Source organism: Gossypium arboreum, chromosome 3 (genome assembly GCF_025698485.1).
Source record: "Gossypium arboreum isolate Shixiya-1 chromosome 3, ASM2569848v2, whole genome shotgun sequence".
Taxonomy (NCBI): Eukaryota; Viridiplantae; Streptophyta; class Magnoliopsida; order Malvales; family Malvaceae; genus Gossypium; species Gossypium arboreum.
This window is the reverse complement of record NC_069072.1, coordinates 104,187,103-104,199,933: the sequence shown is the minus strand read 5'-3', so window position 1 is coordinate 104,199,933 and position 12,831 is coordinate 104,187,103. Positions and strand designations below refer to the sequence as shown.

At 34.9% G+C, this 12,831-nt stretch overlaps 1 non-coding gene across 1 annotated transcript; it reads left to right on the top strand.

Moving 5' to 3' along the window:
• The first annotated feature begins 11,607 nt into the window (after positions 1-11,607).
• Positions 11,608-11,714, top strand: LOC128291126 (small nucleolar RNA R71). The gene has a single exon (XR_008280902.1). It is a non-coding gene; the product is annotated as a small nucleolar RNA R71 (small nucleolar RNA).
• Positions 11,715-12,831: the final 1,117 nt, after the last annotated feature.

Sequence of the window (12,831 nt, the reverse complement as noted above, 5' to 3'; positions counted from 1 at the left end):
GAATGAAATATGGATGTATTGATTATTGATTTATGTGTGTATGAGTGTTCGAATAATACCCGGCTAAGTCCCAAGGCGATTATGCTAGTGATTAAAATTGTGTTTGAGCCTTAGTAACGAAAATGAAATATGTATGTCCAATGATTATTGATGTATGTGTGCATGAGAAATTGAATGATATCCGGCTAAGCCCGAAGACAATTATGCTGGAAATTATAACCGGTTAAGACCAAGGTAATTGTGCTAGTAGCTATATCCGGGCTAAGACCAAGGCATTCGTGCAAGTTGTTAAATCCGGGCTAAGACCAAGGCATTTGTGCAAATCGTGATATCCGGGTTAAGTCCGTGAGGCCTTGGTGCGGGTTACCATAACCGGCTATGTCCCGGGCGATTGAACGAGTAGCGACATCCGGTTAAACTCCGAAGGTTTGTGATTTGAAAATTATAAGCTTGCTGGAAAATTTCAGCTAATGCACTTGTGAAATTTCCCAATGACAAGGTAAGTGCGTGTGCTGCTGCTGCGCTAGGAGTAAGAGCGTATGAATATCCGCTCCTATGATGGAACGAGTTATCGGCCTTAATGATGCCGTTATTTGTGTATGAACATAAGAGTTGGGATGGTGAAGTAAGTATGATTATGTGAATGTGCATTAATGAAATGATGCATTTGGTTATGTGAATGTATTGCTTTAATTAAAGCTGATTATATTCCTTGAGACTTACTAAGCATAAAAATGCTTACCCGTTACTTTGGCTCTCTGTTTTATAGATTTCGCCGATAGCAATCGGATTCGGGATCAATAAAGTCGAAGTCATCCACACTATCAACGCCTCTATTTTGGTATAAATTTTGGTTGAACTTTGAAATGGCATGTATAGGACTACCCTTGTTGGTTTAAAATGTGGCGATGTATATGTATACTGCCATGCGAAAATGGCTCGTAAAAGGAAGCATGAACTTAGACTATTTGTGGTTTGAATGTATATATATGGTGTCATGATGTGATTGTGGATTGGAAATGGGAGTGTTGGTCACATGATCAGCCATTGGTATGGTTAAAATGATCATATGTGAACCTATGTATGGCAAGACTAGTTGGTTGATGGAGACTACAAAAATAGATAAGACCTACCTTAAAACAGATGCTGCCAGCTGCAGTGACGTGAATGTGAAAAATCACCAAAAATTGTAGGAATGGTATTAAATAGTGAATAAGCTATGTAAATGAACCTTTATGAGTCTATTTTCATATGGAAGAAGTGAAATGGTCATAGGAGTTACATGTTAAGAGATATTGAAGCTATTGTGAAACAGGGCCAGAACGGTTTCTGGGTCCCTGTCGCAACTTTAAAATTTACTATAAATTATCCAGAAAGAATTAGGAGACATACCTTATATGTACAGATTCCATTTTGAGTCTAGTTTCATTAGAAACAAACGGCACCAGCATTAAAGCCCTGTACAGAGAGATATTCAAGTTATACCGCGTGAAGGTCAGAGCAGTCGATCCCTGTAACATGGGTGACTTTAACTAATAAACTGTACCAATTGGCCTGACCAAAAATTCTAGAAATAAATCCATGGATGTATATATGAGTCTAAATTCAGGGAAAATTTACGAAACCAGTTTCCGAGTTTTGAAACTCGAGATATGATTTTTAAGGCGACGGTGACGCAGTCTTCCAGCCTGACTGGAAATGTCAAATTGGTGGGCAAAACATGTGAACTTGGCTTGTTAACCCCTCGTGTCCGACACCGGCGATGGTCTCGGGTTCGGGGTGTTACAGCTTATAAGCAACTCAAATAGTTTTATCAATGTTTACAACAAATTCACATATTCACTACAAGCTGTTTTCCTAAGCAATAGTCACTAAATTATTTATAACTGGAGCTAAAAAACTCAAAATCAATTGCCGTTAATTTTCCCTGAATATAGACTCATATATATTCCATCCATAAAATTTTCAGAATTTTAGGTTTGGCCAATCAATACCAGATTTTTCTTAAACTTTCCCCTGTTTCACTGTTTGACTAATCTGACCACTCTTCACTACGAATCAAATTTCTCATTGTACAGAATTCAAAATATGTTCTATTTGATTTCATTTGAAACTAGACTCATTAAGGAGTCTAAGAATATAAATTTTATCTTATAACCATTTTTGTACAAATTATAATGATTTTCTAAAAATAGAATAGGGGATTTCGGGGTCATTCTAACACTGTCTCACACAACTTTAAATATCTCTTTATAGGAAATTTCTTTGCTTACACGGTCTCTTTTATAAGAAACTAGACTAATTAAGCTTTGATTACATATTTCATTCAGCCTATAATTCCACACCAACAATTTATAGTGATTTTCCAAAATCACGTTACTGCTGCTTTCCTAAGCAAATTATTACAATTTGCTCTTAAATTTCCAAGTCCAAACACTTATGAACTTACCATTTGAGTTTAAGACATATCATGGCCACATCATATCTTATTAAATCAACTTATTATGATTGAATTTACTCAACGTTTAATCACTTAAAACTTACCTCGGAAGTTGTCGAACGATTTCAACGGCTGTTCGATCACTTTTTCCTTTCCCTTATCCAACTTTGATCCTCTAAGCTCTTGAGCTAAATCAAACAATTTGCTTCCCAATCAACCACAATCACATGGCATCCATATATATTTTAGAACCATTCATAACATACTACTCATGTACAAAACAAAACACTCATATCACATTTATAAAACTGCCGAATATACCTATACTTACCTCACTTAAACATCAACCCTCAATTCATGTACATTCTCAAATAGAGTAATCCTTACTTGAACTATTAGCCAACTTTATCAAATGAACAATTTTACTTAAAGTGCCATATATATATATATATATATATCTACATAAGTGCTTAGATACCATGTTTCCAACAATTATTTCCTAGCTTAGTAGCCGAACCAATATTCAATAAAAACTCCTCTTTGATCAAATATATATTCGGCAAGGACATGATAATTTATACTACATCAATTTTAAGCACATAAATTACTTAAACATAACCAAATTCACATTCGGTCTTGGCACATAATAAGGTAGCCGATTCTTTACCCTTAGCACCCAATGCTCACATATGATTATTTGTATAGTTCAAACACTCATCTACCATCGTTCATCTAAATTTAACACGAAACAACAACCATATATCTCTTCCATTTTCTACCATGGCGAATGCTCTAGCTGCCACACCGCCTCAAATTTTTGCCATGGGTTAAGCAAAGAACTTAATGACTAACTCAAAATGCTAAAAAGAAAATCCAAGAATCATCAATCCACCATCACATGTATCATTACAAAGCTTCACACTTAGCATGCTAATGACATCAACACAAATCCACCTTAGCGAAACTTAACTCATACAAAACCTATCTTCAAACCATAAAATAGGTAGAATTTAACTAATCATCCAAATGGTGCATAAGTTTTTTTTTTCAAGAATGGCATTGAACTTACCTTCCTCTTGCTATCCACCTTGGTCGAATTCTTCCCTAAAGATTTTTCTTCCTCCTCTTTCTCTAGTCACGGCAATGGGGGAGTAAGGGTGAGACAACTTTGGTTTCTCCTCCCACTCACCTCATGTTTTATCATTCTTAATTCACTATTTTATTTTCTAAACTAATAATGCTAATAGAAAATTCATATTATCATCAATGACCCATCCATGGCCGGCCACTACTCATTATAATTGGAAATTTGACATGCAAACCCATCATTCTTATAACATGCATTAATTGATCCTTATAGATTAACCTGTCACATTTTAAAAGTGTCACACATAAGTCCTATTAGCTGAATTCACATGCAATCGACTAAATCGAAGCTTAAAACTTTCACACATTCATATTCACACATTTTAGACAATAAATATCATATTCAAATACTTCGGTGATTCGGTTTAGCGGTCCCAAAACAGCTTTCCGACTAGGGTCAATTTAGGGTTGTCACAACTCTCCCCCACTTAAGAAATTTTTGTCCCCGAAAATTTCTACCGATGCCTAGTTTAGGATAACGTCCTCTTATTGAATTATATCCATATAAATATTAGCTCACCGATAGCAATTGTAATTCATTACTAATTTCGTATCGATCTATAAAATCATTTTCTTATCTTAAAACAAATACATAAACATTTCTACAAGTATGCACATATATCTCATTTTCTTGATTTCATAAGCAATAATCACTTAATTTAATTCACAAATGCATTTCAAACACATATTAAGCACATATTAACATGTATAATTCACATCATCAACCCACATATTTGTAACCCACATTTTCATTCATGTATAAGCTGTAACCTGACCGAAAGTACACATATACTCAAACATCCCAATAAATATCCTTTATAACTCCATCATATCTCACTATTCAACTTAACCTATTTCCAACAGAAAATCAACTTCCACATACCTGAACATTGAATTCATTTAGCATATTCAATCACCGTTAACGATACCCGTATACAATCGGTTTGGCATAAAGCCTCATATATTATACTGGCATGGGATTTATTTTAGCACATAACCCATATATCCAAAATTATCAGCATTCATCAAAAATTCTTACAGACTTTCAAATGTCGAACTTAATCGAAATAATTTCTTGAACATGATTAACAAAAATAGGGGTCATTTAGCAATAGCACATATGACTTCATATACCAAGCATTCCATAAACTAAATCTGTAACACATTTATAACATGAATTCATTTCTTAACAACATATCCACCATCTTAAATCAATGCCTTCGTTCCATGCGAGGTCTTACATGAATCTTGTTTTACTCACTTAATGTCTCTTGGCGATCTCGCACATAGTGCTCGGTTGAAGAACTCGCACTCCCAGTGCCTCTAATCATTTGCACATATAGTGCCCCTATTCATTTGTTGTTACACATTGAAATGACTTAACCAAGTCTGCAAACATCATGTATGTACACTTTTAAACATATCCTTTCATTTAAATTTGAATTCGTATAGTAATGAACACTTAAACTTTGCTCAAATTACCGGCACGAAGCCTACTAAGCACGGAGGCCCGAATGCACATCACCAGCATGATTGCTCTTCGGGACCTAGCCCGGATATAACACCAGCACGAATGCTCTTCAGGACTTAGCCCGGATATAACACCAGCACGAATGCTCTTCGGGACTTAGCCTGGATATATCACCAACACGAATGCTCTTCGGGACTTAGCCCGGATATAACACCAGCACTAATGCTCTTCGGGACTTAGCTCAGATATAACATCAGCACGAATGCTCTTCGGGACTTAGCCCGGATATAACACCAGCACGAATGCTCTTCGGGACTTAGCCCGGATATAACACCAGCACGAATGCTCTTCGGGACTTAGCCCGGCTATATAACTCTCAATTCTCATGTACATATACATATATAACAATACACATTAGTATATCATTTACATTACTTGAATACAAGCACAACATGCTTATCGACTATTCAACTTTCAGTTCTATAGCCACATACAAAGATCACATTTATAGTCGTAACACTCTTTCGAAATTGCATCACTTATACCCTTATAATTCAATCCAAATCAAAATTCAAATACGAGTACATGATACGTACCTGATCAACTTAATGATTTAAGCATATCCAAGTGAAGTTATATCGCAAATTCTCATAGTCAGAAGCTTGCTACAGCTCGATCGGGATCAAAATTCATTACAATACAACAAACACATTTTAATAGTCCAAAATCATCACACTATCACTTTATCACTTTATGGCATGTATAAATAGACTCACGTGTGCTACGTTAGTCCTAGAATTGACTAAATCGTAGCTCTGATACCAATAAAATGTAACACCCCTATCCCGTATCCGTCGCCGGAATAGGTAGAGGGGCATTACCGGACTTGAAGCTCATATCCGAATAGTAAAAATTTTGAATTTTTTTTTTATAAAGAACGTTCCTTTAGGTAAATACTAAAGATAGTCAGGGATAGAATTTAACTGCTATAAGTACACATTCAAAAGATGCCATTTTCGCATGGCTTGTGTACATTAACCAAAATATTCTTCGACCTTTGGTCTATTCTTTACATGCCATAAAATAATTCAAAACATAACAAGAACAAGCGGTGGATAGTCATAGTGTGACTAGTTCTTTGACGATCCCGAGCCTGTAGCTTCCAAATGAGATCTATAAAACAGAGGAAACAAAGTAAGCGGAGTAAGCATTACAATGCTTAGTAAGTTTTAAGCAAAGTCAACAGATAACAATCAAATTATAACATAGTTGTTCAGTATTTTTATTTCACTCTTCCTTGGGCATACCATCACTTTACCGAATATGCCCATCTCATCATATATAATAGGCGATAAATTCTCACTTGATAGTGATCTCTTATAAACATAGGTACATTACATATTTTCACCTAACTTTCCACATTGACCAAATGCACAATAATCATAGAATAGTCTTATTGCTTTACTCACATATGCATCACATAACGACCTTGTGATTTAGTCCAAATCAAGCTTAAATATAATCTCAAAATACATACCGACCGACTTAACGCATTGAGCGTATTTATTACCAATTGTTCTTGTGAAGTCGTATAATCTTATGCTTTACTCGAATCTTCAGCGAAACCTTTAGCTCGAATAGTCCCCACGCGTAGTTATCGGGTCTTACCCGGACAAAATCTCCACACGTAGTCATCGGGTCTTACCCGGACATAATCTCCACACGTAGTCATCGGGTCTTACCCGGAATATATTTCCAAGTTTCATGTACATTTAATCACATGTTACAACATTCACATCGACTGCTATATTTGTAATTCATTTGCCTCATCAAATATTTAATAATACACACCTTTCATATTTGGTCATTCGGCACACTATACACACATCTCCTACATATTTCACACTAGCCATTCGGCTTTACCACATATACATATCTCATACATATTTCACACTAGCCATTCGGCTTTACCACATATACATATCTCATACATATTTCACACTAGCCATTCGGCTTTACCACATATACATATCTCATATATATTTCACTCTAGCCATTCGGCTTTGCCACATATACATATCTCATATATATTTCACACTAGCCATTCGGCTTTGCCACATATACATATCTCATATATATTTCACATTAGCCATTCGGCTTTACCACATATACATATCTCATATATATTTCACATTAGCCATTCGGCTTTACCACACATGTATATATTTATCTTATACATCAATTTCAGTAATAGCTTATAAGCAACTCAAATAGTTTCATCAATGTTTACAACAAATTCACATATTCACTACAAGCTATTTTCCTGAGCAATAGTCACTAAATTATTTATAACTGGAGCTACAAAACTCAAAATCAATTGCCGTTAATTTTCCCTGAATATAGACTCATATATATTCCATCCATAAAATTGTCAGAATTTTAGGTTTGGCCAATCAATACCAGATTTTTCTTAAAGTTTCCCCTGTTTCACTGTTTGACTAATCTGCCACTCTTCACTACGAATCAAATTTCTCATTGTACAGAATTCAAAATATGTTCTATTTGATTTCATTTTAAACTAGACTCATTAAGGAGTCTAAGCATATAAATTTTATCTTATAACCATTTTTGTACAAATTATAATGATTTTTTAAAAACAGAACAGGGGATTTCGGAGTCATTCTGACACTGTCTCACACAACTTTAAATATCTCTTTATAGAAAATTTCTTTGCTTACAAGGTCTCTTTTATAAGAAATTAGACTAATTAAGCTTTGATTACATATTTCATTCAGCCTATAATTCCACACCAACAATTTATAGTGATTTTCCAAAATCACGTTACTGCTGCTGTCCTAAGCAAATTATTACAATTTGCTCTTAAATTTCCAAGTCCAAACACTTATGAACTTACCATTTGAGTTTAAGACATATCATGGCCACATCATATCTTATTAAATCAACTCATTATGATTGAATTTACTCAACATTTAATCACTTAAAACTTACCTCGGAAGTTGTCGAACGATTTCAACGGCTATTCGATCACTTTTTCCTTTCCCTTATCCAACTTTGATCCTCTAAGCTCTTGAGCTAAATCAAACAATTTGCTTCCCAATCAACCACAATCACATGGCATCCATATATATTTTAGAACCATTCATAACATACTACTCATTTACAAAACAAAACACTCATATCACATTTATAAAACTACAAGCCGAATATACCTATACTTACCTCACTTAAACATCAACCCTCAATTCATGTACATTCTCAAATAGAGTAATCCTTACTTGAACTATTAGCCAACTTTATCAAATGAACAATTTTACTTAAAGTGCCATATATATATATATATCTACATAAGTGCTTAGATACCATGTTTCCAACAATTATTTCCTAGCTTAGTAGCCGAACCAATATTCAATAACAAACTCCTCTTTGATCAAATATATATTCGGCAAGGACATGATAATTTATACTACATCAATTTTAAGCACATAAATTACTCAAACATAACCAAATTCACATTCGGTCTTGACACATAATAAGGTAGCTGATTCTTTACCCTTAGCACCCAATGCTCACATATGATTATTTGTATAGTTCAAACACTCATCTACCATCGTTCATCTAAATTTAACACGAAACAACAACCATATATCTCTTCCATTTTCTACCATGGCCGAATGCTCTAGCTACCACACCGTCTCAAATTTTTTGCCATGGGTTAAGCAAAGAACTTAATGACTAACTAAAAAATGCTAAAAAGAAAATCCAAGAATCATCAATCCACCATCACATGTATTATTACAAAGCTTCACACTTAGCATGCTAATGACATCAACACAAATCCACCTTAGCCGAAACTTAACTCATACAAAACGTATCTTCAAACCATAAAATAGGTAGAATTTAACTAATCATCCAAATGGTGCATAAGTTTTTTTTTCAAGAATGGCATTGAACTTACCTTCCTCTTGCTATCCACCTTGGCGAATTCTTCCCTAAAGATTTTTCTTCCTCCTCTTTCTCTAGTCACGGCAATGGGGAGTAAGGGTGAGACAACTTTGGTTTCTCCTCCCACTCACCTCATGTTTTATCATTCTTAATTCACTATTTTATTTTCTAAACTAATAATGCTAATAGAAAATTCATATTATCATCAATGACCCATCCATGGCGGCCACTACTCATTATAATTGGAAATTTGACATGCAAACCCATCATTCTTATAACATGCATTAATTGATCCTTATAGATTAACTTCACACATTTAAAAGTGTCACACATAAGTCCTATTAGCTGAATTCACATGCAATCGACTAAATCGAAGCTTAAAACTTTCACACATTCATATTCACACATTTTAGACAATAAATATCATATTCAAATACTTCGGTGATTCGGTTTAGCGGTCTCGAAACCGCTTTCCGACTAGGGTCAATTTAGGGCTGTCACAGTGTGTTCCCTGGGGTGCCCTACGAATTAAAGGCAGTATACCCTCCAGTTTTGACACGGTCTAGACACACAGGCGTGTGGTCAGCCGTGTGGCCAAGTCAGTAGCCTACCTAATTTTCACACGGCCTGGCACAAGGGCGTGTCTTATGGCTATGTGGACAAGTCAGTATGTATGTCTTGTTTCACCACGGCTTAGACACATGGACATGTCTAATGCCGTGTGAGGCGCACAGCCTGTTCACATGGGTGTGTGAGCTTTTAAAAGTTGAAAATTTTTATAAGTTCTGAAAAGTTCACATGTTATTGATTTAGTCCTAGATGCATGAATTAGACCTTGTATGCTCAGTTTAAGCTCGTAATGAACATGAATGAATAGTATTTTATTGAATTGATATGGTATTTGATATTTGGTTGTTTTGGTCTAAGTTACGAGTCTGATAATGCCTCTTAACCTATTCCGGCGACGAATACGGGTTAGGGGTGTTACATTGAGTCTTGCTGGGAACTCTTGTTTCTAAGCCCCTAGGTTTACTCACTTCAGAACTCTGAAATAATCCATACAAATCCTCCAACTTGTGACTCGAATATCTACAATAATCCATCCAGTACCTTTCTTATGCTTTTCCAAAACCACAAGTGACTCTTTTTCTTAATTCTTGGTAAACTTGACTGAAATCATGGTAGGTAAAGTCGAAGATAGACTCAAATAATCATATTTCAAATGAGGAAAAAAAATTCAATTCCAATTCAACTGGCTTTTTAATCAACACTTTTGGTTGAGTGTACTCCCGAGATTATAACTCTAATGATTCCAATGGAACTTCCTAAGTGAATCCCTTCGTTTTAGCTTCTAACAAAACCAAATATTCCTCATCTTCATCATCACTTGGTGAATCTGCTAGTAGAACACTTTCTAATGATTCATCTAAAGAATTGAGCTCCAATTCTGTAGAAGCCAGCGATTCCATCTTAGAAATAGTAGAGCAGTCTTCAACTACATTTGGGGATTTAGTAGCATCGAAGTCATTAAAAGTTACCTCATCATGAAAAATTTCTTTCAACTGATTATCCTGTTACTGCTTCTGGAATCATTGAGGATATGGAAATGGTGGAATCTTAGCTTTAACTAGACAACTCTTCTGTGGAAATTTTTTTGCATTTGAAAAGGGTGTTAGATAATCAGAACTAATTGGTTTAGAGTTTACCTCATCAAGGATCACCGAATCTGACTTTTGTGAAACAAAAGTTTCAATACTTGGTTGAAATTCCTCTTTTTCTTGAGCTACAATAGGCTCATCTTGAGCCTCAACCACCTTAGATTCCAATGTCTTTCCACTTGTCAAAGTGACTGCTTTACAATGTTCTTTGCCCAAAATTCTTAGATTTTTAGTATCACTGGGAAAACCTCTTTGGGATTTATTTTGAAGTTCTAACCCATTTGATTCTCCAGATTTCTTAAAGTGGCATCATTCTTCACTATGTATGCCTTCAGTAGAATCTCAAGATCACTTGAAGATTCAGTTGGTGAGGGTTGTTGCACTTGTCTAGAATATTTCGGCAGATAATTTGGTTGAAATGACATAGAAGATTCGCTATGGTCCACCCATTAATTACTCCATGGAGAAATTGGATGATTTTGCCATAAAGAGTTGTAAGAGTTTGATTGCGGACCATTCCAATTCTAATTTCCTATGTAATATTTTGACTCCTGATTTAATGGGCAATTTTCAAAGAATTGGCCATCTCCATAGTATTCACAAGAAATATTCTCGAACTGGTTCTGCGACTGACCTGTCGATTACCATTTAAACCATTAACAGTTATGTTCTTAAGCATAGAAGACATAGAGGATACCTGGGCTACCAAAGAAGCAAGTATGTCTGCTTCATGTACTCCTGCTACTTGTCTTTTTGAGGTTGCTTGGTTGGTTGGCAACTGATAGTTATTACTGGTAATTCTTTCAATAGTCTCGTAAGCATCGTTGTAAGATTTAAAAGGAAGGGCTCCATTTGCTGAAGCATCCACCATCATTCTAGTATGAATATTGAGACCAATATAGAAAGTCTCTATTTGAACGCAGTAAGGAAAGCAGTGATAATGACACTTTCGTAATAACTCCTTGAATCGCTCTCATGCCTCATATAAAGATTCTTCGTCAAGTTGTTGAAATGAAATAATTTCATTTCAAATCTTGGCAGTCAGAGGTGGAGGAAAGTATTTCATTAAGAAAAGTTTAACCAACTCTTGCCATGTAGTTATGGAATCGAATGGTAAGGGATTCAACCACACTCGTGCTCTATCTCTTAAGGAGTATAGAAGTAATCTCAATCTTAAGGCATCCTCTATCACCCTGACTAGTTTGAATGAGTCACTCACTTCTATGAATACCTGAAAATGAAGATGTGGATCTTCAGTAGGCATCCCACTAAATTGACCCATATTTTGCAACATTTGGAAAATGACTGACTTTAGTTTGAATTGTGGTGCCTCAATTTCGGGTCTCACAATACTCGAATTGAGCTTTTGAATAGAGAAATCGCATATTGTCGAATGGCGCAATTTCTGTCATCGACAACAATAATCGGCTTATGAGTATTATAAGTGAATGCTCTTCTTAGATTTTAGTTTTGATTTTCAAAATTCGTCTCTTCAGTCCTTCCTTGGTTTGCTTGTCTTCTCTGTCTGAAAGTCCTATCAATTTCAAGGTCTATGGGAAGTAAATCAATAATTTGATTAATACTTATAAACACCTAAAACAAACACAAAAAAGATTGGAATTAAATTTTAATAGAAAAAATAGACCAAAATGCAAAATTAACAATTTCACAAATAATGTATTTTAAAACAGTCCCTAACAATCACCAAAAATTTGGAACGATGGAAATATGCAAGTTATTGTACCTATAAGGATTGTGAAAGAAATATATTTATGAAATGCAACTTTAAACAATTTGGTGAAGGAAAAATGTTGATTTGAAAAAGTGATTTAAAAACTAAAAATTACCTAAGTAATTAAACTAAGAAAAATAAAAAGTAAAAATTTCAATGTGCAATTTCTAAAAATATGAGTTTTAATCAATATGACATAAATGTGTTAGATTAATAACATTCTTTAACTAAAAATTACTAAAGCCATGTTGTAACACCCCTAACCCGTATCCGTCGCCGGAATAGGGTTACGGAGCATTACTGTAAAAAAAACTCAAATCATTCATTTCTAATATTTTATAAATCACAACATAATCTATTCAAACACATGCATATCATCCCTTATTCGAGCCCTCGAGGCCTTAGAAACACTTTAGAAATG